The 14891-nt window shown below is 44.0% G+C and overlaps 1 non-coding gene across 1 annotated transcript; it reads right to left on the reverse strand.

Moving 5' to 3' along the window:
* Nucleotides 1-208: 208 nt before the first annotated feature.
* On the reverse strand, nucleotides 209-314 carry LOC132612430 (small nucleolar RNA R71). The gene has a single exon (XR_009571791.1). It is a non-coding gene; the product is annotated as a small nucleolar RNA R71 (small nucleolar RNA).
* Between the last annotated feature and the right edge of the window lie 14577 nt (nucleotides 315-14891).

Here is a 14891-nt window from a genome sequence, read left to right on the forward strand (position 1 = left end):
CGACATTTGAAGAACTTCCTGCACGTATGTGCTCAACAATCTCAAGGTGTTGTTTCTGCTGATGCACTTTGGTTACGAGTCTTCAAATATTCCTTGGCTGGCCAAGCAAGGGAATGGTATGAAAAGCTTCCCAGTAATTCTATTCATACCTGGAGCGAGCTAGCCAATACATTTCTGAAGAAGTGGTTCCCACCGAGCAAAAAGACTGAACTTCGAGATAAGATCTTTGAGTTCAAACAGCTCCCGGGGGAACAATTATATTCAGCATGGGAGCGGTTCAAGTACTATCTAGCTCAATCTCCAACTCACGGGTTTCCGGATGCTATTCTCACCGAGAAATTCTACAAGGGCTTAGATACAATGAATCAGATTGCTATCAATACTGCCGCGGGAGGATGCTTCATGGACAAGTCATTTATCAACATCACCTGTTTGCTTGATAAACTCACCACCCACAATCAAGCTTGACATTCAACTGATAGTGAGAGTCTCTCTTATAGTAGTCCATCACTAGCTGCTGTTGCAAAATAAAACCACGAGAGAGATCATGCCTTTGCTCAATTGCAAACCACGGTGGATCTATTATCAAAGAAGTTGACAGAAAAGGATGCACAAGTGGTAGATGTTGTTGAGGAGTTACCACCTCATCCACAGGGGATGTATCAAGTCCCTGAGGAGATGTACCAAGATAGGCAACAACATTATGAAGATGCTAATTATGTCAACAACTCCCAAGGGGGTTATCAAAGGAAAAATTATCAAGATCCGGGCCATCACCCATGGCAAAAGCCTCAACACCAATTGCAAGGAACAATTATAGCAAAAATGATCAGGGAAATCCGAATCAAGGGAATTACAATAACAACAATTATGGAAACAAGAGCTCTAACCCCTACATTCCACCAAGGGGTCAAGCATCAAGTTCCCAACAGTGGAGAGACCATTCAGCTAGCAACTCTGCTAGCAATGCTGCTAATGATTCTGCGGAGCTGAAAAGTATGATGCAGAAAATGCTAATGAATCAGGACAGAACTGAAAGTACAATAAAGGGAATAGCTCAGGTTCAACTATCTCATTCAGCTGCCATTCAGAAGCTTGAATCGCAATTCAGAGACCTTTCCAGAGAGGTGCATACTCCTCAACATGGACAACTACCAAGTGATACAGTTCCAAATTCGAAAGGTAGTGAGGTAAACTCTGTGGAGCATGTAGCTGCTATTAGCACCCGAAGTGGAAAAATACTTCAAGGTGCTGATAAAAAGGTGATTGATCTTGAGCCAATTGTTGAAGAAGAGGCACAACTTGATCTATCTGATGTTATTGTGGAGGAAAAAACAGAGGAGGAAGTCCCTATTATAGCTAAAGAGGAGCAAAATCTTGATAATATCAAGGCACAAGGAGAAAAACATGAAAAGGGGAAGGCAAAATTTTCTGGCGCTCTACGCCCTTTGACTCAAATGTTCAAATATTCATCGCCTTTTTCTCAAAGGCTAGAGGAAAACAGAAGATGATAAGTGTTTGTGATTTTATGATCAACTCAAGCAATTGACGATGAACATTCCTTTCATGGACGTTGTCCAAGAAATGCCTGGGTTTGCTAAGTATTTGAAGGATCTCTTAACAAAGAAGAAGAAGCCATTGAAACACGACACTGTGGGTATCACTCATCACATCAGTGCTATTATTTCCAAGACCACAGTGCAAAAAAGGGAAGATCATGGAGCATTCACCATTCCATGCACCATAGGGCAGCAGGATTTGGCCAAGGCGCTGTGTGATAACGGGGCTAGCACTAATCTTATGCCCCTTGAGATTTTCAAGAGATCAGGATTACGGATACCAAGGCCCACTACCATGAGGTTGCAGATGGCTGACAGGTCGATAAAAAGGCCAGTTGGGGTAGTTGATGATGTGCTTGTTCAAATTGGAAAATTCCTACTGCCGGCAGATTTCGTGATTATTGACTGTGCTGTTGATCAAGAAATTTCTATTATTATGGGGAGACCTTTCCTTGCTACAGGGAGGGCTCTTATGGATTCAGAAAAGAATGAAATCAAGTTCCGGGTTAACGATAAGGAGGTGACTTTTCACGCCAACAAGGGTATGAAATTTCCTAGTCTTTATCAAAGTATTTCAGTCATTAATTCTTTTGATGTGGTGGATGAAGCGGTAGAATTCAAGATGGAGGAAGAATGCTTGGGTGAAGCATTATCGGCCATCTTGGTCAATTTTGATGCAGAAGAAATGGAGGGATATATTGAGACGGTGAATTCATTCACCGGTCTGGGGTCTTACTCTTATGAGCCCAAGAAATTGTCTCTTGATTTAGAGAAGCGAACAACTCCTCCAGCAAAACCGTCAATTATTGAGCCACCGAAGTTGGAGCTCAAGCAACTTCCATCCCATCTTAAATATGAGTTTCTTGGAGCAAATTCCACTCTTCCAATTATTGTGTCATCACTTCTGAATGAGGGCCAAACTCATAGACTCATCGCAGTTTTGAGGAAAAATTTGAGAGCTTTGAGTTGGACTATTGTAGACATCCGGGGGATTCCCTCTGGAATTTGTGAGCACCGAATTCAGTTGGAAGAGGAAAGTTCACCAAGTGTTGAGCATCAGAGAAGATTGAATCCACCGATGCAAGAGGTGGTAAAGAAAGAGATTATTAAGTGGCTAGATGCTGGGGTGGTTTACCCAATTGCCAACAGTCCATGGGTAAGTCCAGTCCAATGTGTGCCAAAGAAAGGGGGCATCACTGTTGTCCCTAATTCTAAAAATGAGTTGATTCCTACAAGAACTGTCACCGGTTGGAGAGTGTGTATGGTTTACAGAAAGCTAAACATTGCATATTGCAAGGATCATTTCCCGATGCCTTTTATTGATCAAATGGTTGATCGGCTAGCTGGACGGTCTAATTATTGTTTCTTGGATGGGTACTCAGGTTACAACCAAATCAACATTGCATTGGAAGACCAAGAAAAGACTACTTTCACTTGTCCCTATGGGACATTCGCTTTCAGCCAAATGCCATTTGGTCTTTGTAATGCCCCTGCTACTTTCCAACGATGCATGATGTCTATATTCTCTGAAATGGTTGAAAACTTTCTTGAAGTCTTCATGGATGACCTTTCTGTTGTGGGAGATTCATTCGATGAATGTTTAGACCATCTTGCTCGGGTGCTACAAAGGTGTGAGGAGACAAACCTCGTCCTCAACTGGGAAAAGTGTCATTTTATGATAAAGGCGGGAATCGTCCTTGGCCATAAGATTTTCGAAAGAGGGATTGAGTTTGACCAAGCCCAAATCGATGTGATTTCAAAACTCCCTCCACCCATCTTAGTAAAAGGGGTTCAGAGTTTCTTGGGGCACGCCGGATTCTATAGCAGATTTATCAAAGACTTCTCCAAAATTGCAAATCCAATGTGCAAACTCTTAAAAAAGGAGTCCAAATTCAATTTTGATGAGAAGTGCATCAAGGCTTTCGATGAGTTGAAGTTAAAATTCACCTCAGCCCTTATTGTTGTGTCCCCGGATTGGTCGTTGCCCTTTGAATTAATGTGTGATGCCAGTGGTCTTGCAATTGGTGCTGTGCTTGGTCAGCGGCTCAACAAAATCTTGCACCCAATTTATTATGCCAGCAAAACACTATATGGAGCTCAATTGAACTATACAGTAACATAGCATGAGCTACTTGCTATTGTTTATGCATTTGAAAAGTTCCGGGCTTATTTATTGGGTGCCAAAGTAGTGGTTCACACTGACCATGCTGCCCTGTGGTACTTAATGGCTAAAAAGGATGCTAAGCCTCGGTTGATAAGATGGGTGTTGTTGCTACAAGAATTTGACTTTGAAGTCAAAGACCGAAAAGGGTCAGAAAATCAAGTGGCTGACCATCTCTCCAGACTTGAAGCAGCAGGGAGACCGATTGATATGCTGGATATTGATGACACTTTTCTGAATGAAAGAGTCTTGGCAGTCTCCAGTGATGTGGCACCATGGTATGCCGATATTGCCAATTATTTGGTAACTGGCATTGTTCCTGAAGATTTGAAGGCATATCAAAAGAAGAAATTCTTAAGAGATTGCCGATAGTATTATATGGATGAGCCTTACTTATTCAGGACTTGTGCAGAAAATATGATCAGAAGATGTGTGGCTGAATCTGAGGTGATGGATATTTTGAAGGCTTGTTATGATTCTCCGGTTGGTGGGCATCATAGTGGAAATAGAACTGCAGCCAAGGTGCTAGAGTGTGGCTACTACTGGCCAGCCATCTATCGTGATGCGAATATGTTGGCACGTTCTTGTGATAAATGTCAGCGCCAGGGCACGATAGGTCGGAAGCATGAAACACCGATGAATTTTATGCTTGAGGTGGAGCTCTTTGATGTGTGGGGCATTGATTTTATGGGGCCCTTTGTGAGCTCATATGGCCTGCAATATATTCTTTTTGCGGTGGATTATGTCTCCAAGTGGGTGGAGGCGGTGGCCTTGCCTAACAATGATGGTAGGAGAGTTATTGCCTTTCAAAAAAAGAACATCTTTACTAGATTTGGCACTCCCAGAGCTATTATTAGTGATGGTAGTTCTCATTTCTGCAACAAACCATTCGCTGATCTTCTTGAAAAATATAGCGTGCATCACAGGGTTGCCACTCCATATCATCCTCAGACGAGTGGTCAGGTTTAAGTCTCCAACAGAGAGATAAAAAACATCTTGGCAAAGACGGTCAATGCGAATTGCACTGACTGGTCCAAAAAGTTGGATGATGCTCTATGGGCATATCACACAGCGTTCAAAACGCCTATTGGGACTTCACCGTATAAGTTGGTATTTGGGAAGGCATGTCATTTGCCTATTGAGCTTGAGCATAAGGCCCTTTGGGCATTGAAAAAGCTGAACATGGATTGGCATGAAACAACAAAGCTGAGGTTGTTTTAAATCAACAAGATGGATGAATTTAGGTACAATGCCTATGAAAGTGCAACACTGTACAAGCAAAAGATGAAATACTATCATGACTCGAAGATCCTCAAAAGGGATTTTCAGCCGAAGGACTTGGTCTTGTTGTACAATTCGCGCCTAAAGTCCTTTCCGGGAAAGCTAAAGTCTCGATGGTCCGGTCCGTTTGAACTTGTAAGTGTTTACCCAAATGGAAGTGTCATTGAGGTGAAAACCGAGGATGGCACTCGGACTATTAAAGTGAATGCACAAGGAGTGAAGCACTATCATTGGTGCATTGATGATGGTAGAGTGGTTGATTGGTATCGTTTGAAATATGGTTCCTGAACTGGAGATTGAGGTATCACGTCGAGCCATGATGTTAAACCAAGGGCTGTGTGGGAGGCAACCCACATTTACTGCTTTATAAGTACTTTAAATATCGTATTTCCTTTGTTTTCTTTTATGTTTTTGATGTTTGCTGATGTAGTAGGATTCTGAGGACAGAAGAGGCCAAAAGAAAGTAAGTGCTAAAGTTTGCTATGAAAGGACGCTCCACGTTACGCCCCGTAACTTATGTTACGGTTCGTATAATGGAGCATAACAAGATGAAAAAAATGCAACAATCACTGACGGATGAGGGAAAAGTGTTACGGTCTGAGTTACGGACCGTCGAATCGTGTTACGGACCGTAACACATGAGCGTAACCTTGATAGAAATCTAGGCAACCACTTGAATGTATTGCCATGTTATTAATGAAAAATGAAAACGGGGTCGTTTGGTAGACCGTAACATGAGTTACGGCTCGTACCTTGTGTTACGGTCCGTAACTCGAAGCGTAATGGTCGGGCATGTTTAAATACATCACCCAACGGTTATCCTCCCATTCAAACGACACCTTTCCCTCTTTTTAAGTCCCTCTCTCCCTCATAACCTCCCTCATCCTCTCTTCATCTACCCCTCACCATCTCTCCACCATTACCTTACCATAGCTGTTGATTTTTCTCGTCAAAGTCCATAGCTGTTTTGGTTTAGTCTCAAGTTTTCATCCAAGCATCGTCCACGATCAGGTATGGGTAACCCAAGGCAGGGAAAGAAGGTTGCACCCAAGGTTGCCGGCAGAGGAAAAGGTCACGGTGCAAGCAAAGTAACCTCACAGTTGCACGATGAAGATCAACTCAAAGACACAAGGGCTACAATGAAGCCTGCTGCACCTAGCAGGCCAGCCTCACCATCCGAAAGTTCCTCCTCGTCTGATGAGAAGGGTTATTCTAGTTCGTCAAGCCATAGTAGAGCCAGGGTGGCTGTCACACCACCACACCGGCCACAACCACCCATTAGACAGCCTACTGCGGAGGAGCGCGAACAAGAACGCGAGCAGGAAAGAAGAGAGACTGATATCCGGATGAGGGCTGTGTATGAGCAGGACCTCCGGTTTTCTGTGGAGGGGTCTGAAGAACTGTACAACAAAGGGTGTGAGTTAGCAAAGCATGAGGGGCAGGGCCCGAAGAGAAGTATTTTTGAGGAATGGAACGTCAGCTTCGATGGTCTCGATAGATATCCGGGCATCTGTGACACTCTCCGCTTCCACAAGTTAGAGTTTTTGAAAAACTCTGTGGGGTTCTACATCCCGGCTCTTGTTCGGGAATTCTACGCTTCTTATGGGGCAGTTGTATTCAAAGCACAGAAAAAAGGGCAGCGTGCAACTCAAGTGCCGGCCATGAATGAGGTAGTAGTGCGCAAAAAGATTATTGATGTTTCTCCGATGGCCATCAATAAAGTACTATTCGGGGAGGATTATATTGTGCCTACAACGGCGGAAGAAGGAGAGTTTGTCTACAAAATTGCACAGAAAGATACAATCTCAGTTAGAAAATGGGTGGCCTCAATGATTGAACGGTCGGCAGATCCCGAATGGGCAATAGTGCCAAAGTTGACAGCCACTACGAGGATTTGGAAAAACACCCTCACACCTGAGGCAAAGTTTTAGTGGCGGTTGTTCTGTTCCGCATCCGTCCTACCCAGGCAGATAATTATTTGACCCCGGACAGAGCTGTTCTTGTGGCTGCTCGTATGTCGAGGTATAAGGTCAATATCGGAAGACTGGTAGCCGCAGATCTCCGGGAGAGAGCCACACAACCAGCCACTTCCCTGATTCATCCATGTTTGCTCACGTTCTTATGCCTGCGCGAGGAACCAGAACCCCTCCCCTTTATCGACCACAGTGTGATCGCCAAGAGTATCTATGACATCACAAAGGGCAGAAATGATATGTTGGGCCAAGGTACAATGCCATCTGCCTCGTCTTCTAATGTGCCGGAGGGGCCAACGGGATCAGATATTCTACCCTTAGCTATCATGGGTACTGAGGCAACTGCTGCGGGTCAGCCCACAGATTCTGAGACTCCATCGGCTGACTATACTCCACAGCCCATGCCAGCTCTAGCTCTTCCACTGGAGCGAGCCCAGCACCGGTTCAGCCCATACCGGGAGTCCCACCCGAACTTGCGAGAAAGATGATTTTCAACTGAGAGAATTTTGGGGCAGCGGTCCTGTAAGCAGATAGAACAGATAGGCAGGTCAAGCAGATCATGACCGAGCTGAAATTGTACACAAAAAGGCTATTGATGCAGCGTTAAGGCCGATAAAAGAACAAATGGCTGATGACCACCTACAGATCCACTCCAGGGTGGCCCTACATTCTATTGATGGATTATATAGATGCCTTGAGGGCAATGCATGTTTCTAAGTTGGGGGTGTAGGGTAATTGCTGGTATTGTTGGTATTGTTTTGGTATCAGATATTGTTTGGTATTGTTTTTGTTTTTGTTGGTATTGTTTTTATCTTAAATTGTGATATTAAGTATGTATTTAGGACCCTCTTCGGCTGTTCTTTGCCATGTGTTCTTTTCTCGAAGAGTGTTATTTTATGTTGAACCTGGCATGTTTAGGATCTTTAGTGAAAAGTAAAGTAAGGATGACTTAAGTGGTGGTGGTCCGTGTTTTCTGGCGTATCTAAAAGAGTTTAACGAGTCAATGATATCCCTCCGAAAAATGATTTGTGATGCACATCAAGAATGGGTTGTTGATATTGACATGTATGGTTCTTTTAATGACATTGCAAATAAAGGGTGTCCATGTGTGTGAAATCTTCAAACAGAAGTCAAGTCAGAGTATTAAAACATTCCTTATGCCATTGTGTTGTGAGTTCTTAGTTTCTATTTGTGTATGATGCTTGTAATCTAGAAATCGCCTGGTTGGTCGTGCGTGAATTCGAAGGAGAGTTTGATTGTGAAGTGATCTTAGGCTTTCTTTGTATTGACTCTAGAGCCTGTTTATCTTAAATGAGCCTAGCCTGTACAGAAAATGATCCCTAGTCTCCCATTTTGAGTCTATAGACTTTTTCTTTGATTAGCCGTTAACTAACCTACACCTCTTCTGTGAATAAACCCATTTGGCACCAAGTCCCTTCTTGACACTAAAGAATGACAAAAGAGGCTAAAAGCCTAAGTTGGGGGTGATAAGCGAAAGATGCGAAAAAGAGGCTAAAAGCCTAAGTTAGGGGTGATAAGCGAAAGAAGCGAAAAATGAGGCTAAAAGCCTAAGTTGGGGGTGATAAGTGAAAGATGCGGAAAATGAGGCCAAAGGCCTGTTGGGGGTGATCGTGAGTATTGCGGGGCATGATTCGGTGTGGTTAGAATAGATATGAAAAAAAAATGGTGTATATATATATATATATATATATATATATATATATATATATAGATATATAAGTTCTAATTAAATCCATGCCGGAGCTGTAGGATTAACAACAAAAGGAAGAAAGGTGAATGAATTCAAAATGAAGTGTCAAGGAGGGTGAGTCAACACTATCCAAATATTTATCCTACCCGTCCCTAAGCCAATGTTACAAGCCTCAAAAGTCCTAATGTGATCACAGTCGAACTGTTCAAAATTGAAGGCATAGAAAATAAAGGCAAGCCTATGGTATGTGCAAGTATGGTATGCAAATTTCTTTGTGAGTGTGAGTGTCCTTCTGTCTCTTGTCCCATTTATTTTATAAATATGTGTGTTGGGACATTCTTTGGTCTATGTGAGGGCGTAAGGATTGTAGATTGCGAAGTAACTGGCTTTCTGGAAGTTGAAGTTCATGTGCATAGAGACTCTCATACTATGATTGTGTCATTAATTGAGGTTGCATAGTGAATTTCAATTGTTCTAAAATGTGCGTCTTGTGTCACAAATAGGACGTGGATAAGAGCCCAATATTTTTCTTGGATTGAAGAGTCTGTGTTAGAAATACATGCCAAAACCACCGTAGGCATTCTTATTTTGCTAGATGTCGTGTGTTAGTAGTGAGTCTTATTATAGTTGCTTGAGGACAAGCAAAAGCTTAAGTTGGGGGTGTTGATGTGCCGTGAATTTTGGCACATTTTATGTCTTTTTCACTAGAAGTATTGCTTGTTTTAAAGTGTTTTTACATCGTTTCTTATGTTATTTTGGTGTTTTGTAGGGTTGGTTGACTAAGGAACGGAAATGATAAGAAATGCTGAAAAACGGACAACTTGGAGCAAAAGGACAGTCCGTACCCAGAGAGGCAGATCCAGATACGTGCCGCTATAAAGGACGGTCCGTAACTCATGTTACGGGCTGTAACATGTACCGTAATCTGAAGGAAATTTTCAGTAAGAAGCCTAAGTAGTGTCACCTGTTACGTCCAGAAGGACGGTCCGTAACGCAGGTTACCGGGCGTAACATCATGGCGTAACGCATTGGCCACTGAACACTGAAGCCATGATCCACTGGAATATACGGACCGTAACCTGTGTTACGGTCTGTCGCAAGAACCGTAACGGTTGACCTATATCAAGCTAACAAAGGACGGACCGTAACCTGTGTTACGGTCCGTAACACAGCCGCAAAAGGGTGTTTTCGAGTTCAACTCTTTTACATTTGAAAAAATCATAAAGAGGAAATACGGCCCAACTGTTGGGAAACATTAGGAAGTCCTTAAAAGATCAAGTGCATACTCTTAGAACAACCATTAGAAGTATATCACATTGAAACCTGAAGCATAATATCTAATCAAAGTGGGGAACACAACCTTAGTCTCTCTCGCATTAAGTAGAATTCAAGTCAAAGTATTCAATTACATTACACAACAAATATTTCAAACTGTTCGGAATAGGATTAAAGCCTTTAAAGACTAGTATCTCATACAATTAGTACCCTTTTCTCTCCATATTCCCTGTGGGATTCGACCCCAACCTTGTTTGGGTTATTATATTTGACAACGACCGCTTTACGCCACTCATAGGTGTAATTTGAGCGTATCAGGAACCTCTTTGATCGCTGCTTTTTTTTTTATACATATATGTAAGCCCCTTGTCAGCTTTTTGTCATCACTTTTGTAATCCTTATGGGAAAATATATTACTATTATTATTATTATCAATTATGATGACTTTTTTAGGGAAATGGTTCACCTTCACAAATGACACTTACATGTTTCAAGCGACTAGGAAAGCCTTGACTCAAAAGGCCCTAGGAACGCGAGTAGTATAAATGTCTGTAAATTATATGCTTATCTGCTACGTGCTTTGCATGCTTACGTGTTGTGTGTACGATCGTGTATTGAGCTTGGGTACAATTGATCCAATAATCTAAACTACATACCCGAAAGAAAAACCATGAGGTTTGAAATTTACCCGAACTTATCTCCACTAAAGGTTGACTTGCAATGGGAAACCAAGGTGGGCAAGAAGCACGAAATCTGGGAGAGACAACTAACATGCTACGAGGATAAGTGCTGCAGATGGAGAAACACCTCCAAGAAATAAGGAAAAAGATTGAGGAGGTAGACGAATTACTGGACATGGTTAGGAATCCGCCGGAGGGCATACCCCAAGAACAGTATTATGAAAATGTCCCCAAAGAGGTGAGGGAGTTGGTGTTGAACTACATACCACTAGAAGAAGACCCGTAACACCCAGGGAATGAACCTCGGAGGGAACCAATAGAGAACAAGGGGTCGGTTCAGACCTATGGGTGTTCGCACCAACCCACCGGACGGAGCAGAGCCTTGGGAAGAGGACCCTGAACCCGTTGAGGAAGAATAGCCGGAAGAGGAAGAAGAGCCGAAAGAAGAAGAAGAAGAAGAAGAAGAAGAAGAAGAAGAAGAAGAAGAAGAAGAAGAAGAAGAAGAAGAAGAAGAAGAAGAAGAAGAAGAAGAGGAAGAAGAAGAAGAAAAAGAGGAACCAGAGGAAGAGAAGGAAGAGCCTCAGGACATGGAAGAGCTTGTCGACGTTGGGGTCGAAGGAGGGGAGAACCCATTTGATATGTTCCCCGAGTTCCAAGGAAATGACGCGGATGACGAGTCTCGTTATTATGCCTCCACTGACGAGGGAATAGACTTTTATGCGCCTTCGCCCATGCTGATGCCTGCCGCCTCTACTGTGGCTTCAGAGAACTTTGGAAGGGCAAATCTCCCTGCGCCAGCTCCGTGGAGCATATCCTTCAAAGCTCGATCTTCTCCATTCAGAGTAGCTCCACTGCCCGTCATTTGCAAGGAGGTATTTAAGAAAATGATGGCCGCCGAGATGGATTGCACCACTAGGGCTAGATTGTCGATTCCTGCCTTGGTACACGCCCATAAAAGATGTACGTTTCATCTCAATCAGGCAGGGCACACTTGAATGAGCGCCTAGCATTAAGAAGGAGGATTGTTAGTCTCATAGACGACAAAATCATCGGGACTTTATGGGGGCTACATACTTTGCTGGTCCATGATCGCATCATCCCAGGAGAGGGAGTTACACCCGAGACACAAGTATGGCGGTATGATTTCACTATTTTTGAGGAGTCATATGCTCGCCTCTTCTCGACTTTGGCTTCCTTAAACAAGATCAGGCCTGTGGAACCTGTCTACGAGCCCGCACCGTTAGAGCCCAACAGAAACCAGTTCTGCCTGTACCATACTGGAGCCAGGGGACATGATATTGAAGGATGCCATGGTTTCAAGCTCGAACTTGAAAATATGATCAGGACCAGACAGATTTTGGTCCTGCTCCCACCATGATTCTGAGCGAAGAAAGATTCGACATGAGAAAGCAAGCTCGTAAGGACAGCGACTTACAGGAACTATACTTTTGGGTGGATATTAGGTGTCCCGTATTTTGCACAAATGTTACCCCCACCCCTATAAAAATATAAAGGAACCGCGCCGACCTGATGTCCCAATGGAGGGATACGCAAGAAGCCCTAGTCGGTCCTGGTCTGGGGATGTTTGTAGCTAGGATTAGTCAAAGGATATTCAGGAAGAAATATATATCCTTCTTTGTAATCGAACTACGTAGGGCCTAATTTCCCATGGCGGGATGCATAGGCAGTCTACGTAAGGCTCGGTCCCTTCCTGCTTCAAATCTTGAATTCTCCTCGTTCGCTCAAATGACAAGCCAAAGGGTTCGCCGTGTTGAGTTAACCGTGAGACCGCCAAGCTGAAATCCACCCGGATGTAAAAGCCCGCAATATCCAAGACTTTAGAACGTCGGATCAAGAGTACTCAAGCTTCAATATACGATCTTATGTGCTACTTTTGGTTTAAATACCATATTTGATAGTTTGCCTTTATAATTGATGTGCGGAAACTAACATTTTTTATCCTTGAGTTATTCTTATCTTATAGGAAGGGGCCAATTAGTGCTATATTGAAAGCTGGCATATTTCACAAAATCCAGAGCCGCCACTGAACATCGCCAGCCCGAACCATGCTTGGCCCTCCTACTGTACGCCACCACCGGTTAAAAATGCTCAAGTCCCAGGGACCACCTACTCAGTCCCCACATACCAAGCCCTTCAGCCAGTATTCTTCAATCAGACGAGCCAAACACATGCACCAGCCTCGCCTACTGGGCAAAACACCGCTATCCCGTTCAACCATACCACCCCTCAGGTATCTTTCTTCACCCCCAACATGCCAAATGAATCCTCCCCAGGACACAACAAACTGGATCACTACGAGGAGATGGAAAGGATTTGGAGGGCGGAACTTGACAGGCGAGAGAATGATTTGGAGAGAAAGATGGAAGAATTACTGGAAAAGTCCAATAGGTCCACAAGGAAGGCGACAGAACTAAGATACGACGACTTGTGTATGCATCCAGATATAGACCTGCCAGAAGGGTTTAAAATCCCGAAGTTCAAAATGTTCAATAGGACAGGGAACCCCAAAGCCCACCTCCGTTCATACTGCGACCAGTTAGTCAGGGTAAAAAAGAAGAACCCCTGATCATGAGATTGTTCAGACGTAGCCTGACCCGTGAGGCCGCAGAATGGTTCGCCACATAGGACATGCGCCAGTGGCTCTGCTGGGAATACATGGTAGCATCCTTCATGGAAAACTTTCGGTTCAATATCGAGACCGTGCCAGACCTCTACTCCCTCGAGAAGGTCGAGCAAAAATTAATGAAAAACTATAGAGAATTCGCCAGTAGGTGGAGGGCTGAAGCAGCCTATGTGCAGCCACCAATGAGCGAGGGAGAACTCGTTTCCATATTCATCAGGTTACAGGAGCCAGATTTTTATGATAGGTCCATGGCCGGAAGGCCGTTCTCCGAATTAGTGAAAATGGGAGAGGCCATAGAAGATGGCCTCAAATCTGGAAAGATTGTCAGCATCTTCAACATAGCATCCGGATAGGTTGCCGCGGGGATCTTCCGCAAAAAGAAAGAGGACGTGGTAAGTATATCCCACATTTCCAACCAAAACCCAAAAGGACCCTCGCCTTCCCACCAAGCCCCACCTCTCTTGAATTACTCTACCCCTCCGTATAGCTCAGCACCCGTGTATTACACACAACCAGCATTTACCTCCGATGTCCCGGCATATACGGCTCCACCCAATGTCCGTGTATCCGCCCCTGATTACCAACCTCCACCACAACAAACATACTAGCCACCACCCCAGCAAAACTATCGTCCACCACAAAATAACCCCCCGCAAGACTATCAAATCCAGAACTACCAAAATCAGCCCCCACCTCTACATATAATATACCACATCTAGCTTTCGAGAAGAGACCTGTGAGGAAATTCACGACGCTGCTCGAGCCAAGGGCTAGAATATTAGAGAGGCTGCTGACCGCAGGGATAATTCAGAAAGCCTCGCCAAAGCTGGCGCAGCTTGGAAGCCGATTCTACAGGACCGATCAAACTTGTGCCTACCACTCGGAAGGGTTCAGGCACAGCACAAAGGATTGGATAAACCTGAAACACAAAATTTAGGATCTAATCGATAAAAGGGAAATCATCTTAGAAATTACTGCCCCTAACGTAAACACGAACCCGCTATCGAATCATGAAAATGGCGGGGTCCACATGATAGAAAGGGATGAAGACTAAGAAGCTCGTGGAATGTTGTCTCCCAGAATTTCCAAGCCTCTGGAACAAACGGTTGCTTCCCTCACCCTCCAAGAACAACCCAAATTCAAAGTCTTTATCCCCAGTCTAAGGGTTCCCAAGGCCACACCCATGTTCAGGATTTTGGTCCCAGGTAGCATAACAGATCGCGCCTGACCTCAAAAATTCAATCACCGTGCAAGCCTCAATGACCCAAGGCATGACTCGTTCTGGAAAGTGCTATACTCCTGAAGAGTTGGCCCAGAATGCCACAAGGAGGGAGAATGCTCAAAAAGTGGAATAATCGAAGGGGGGCCGAAGATTTCTGGCGGCACATGCATTCAAATATTATTCCATCGTCGAGCATTTAAAGAAGACATCGGCACAAAACTTGGTGCTGTCACTGTTGGCTAGCTCGCCGTATCATAGGCATGCCTTGATGAAGGTATTGGATGATGCATATGTACCAGCGGGAACGAGTAGTGAGGATTTGGCCGGGCTAGTGGCCCATATCATTAGGGAGCATAAGATTTGCTTTTCTAAGGAAGAACTGCCC

The sequence above is a fragment of the Lycium barbarum genome, chromosome 9 (genome assembly GCF_019175385.1).
Source record: "Lycium barbarum isolate Lr01 chromosome 9, ASM1917538v2, whole genome shotgun sequence".
Classification (NCBI taxonomy): Eukaryota; Viridiplantae; Streptophyta; class Magnoliopsida; order Solanales; family Solanaceae; genus Lycium; species Lycium barbarum.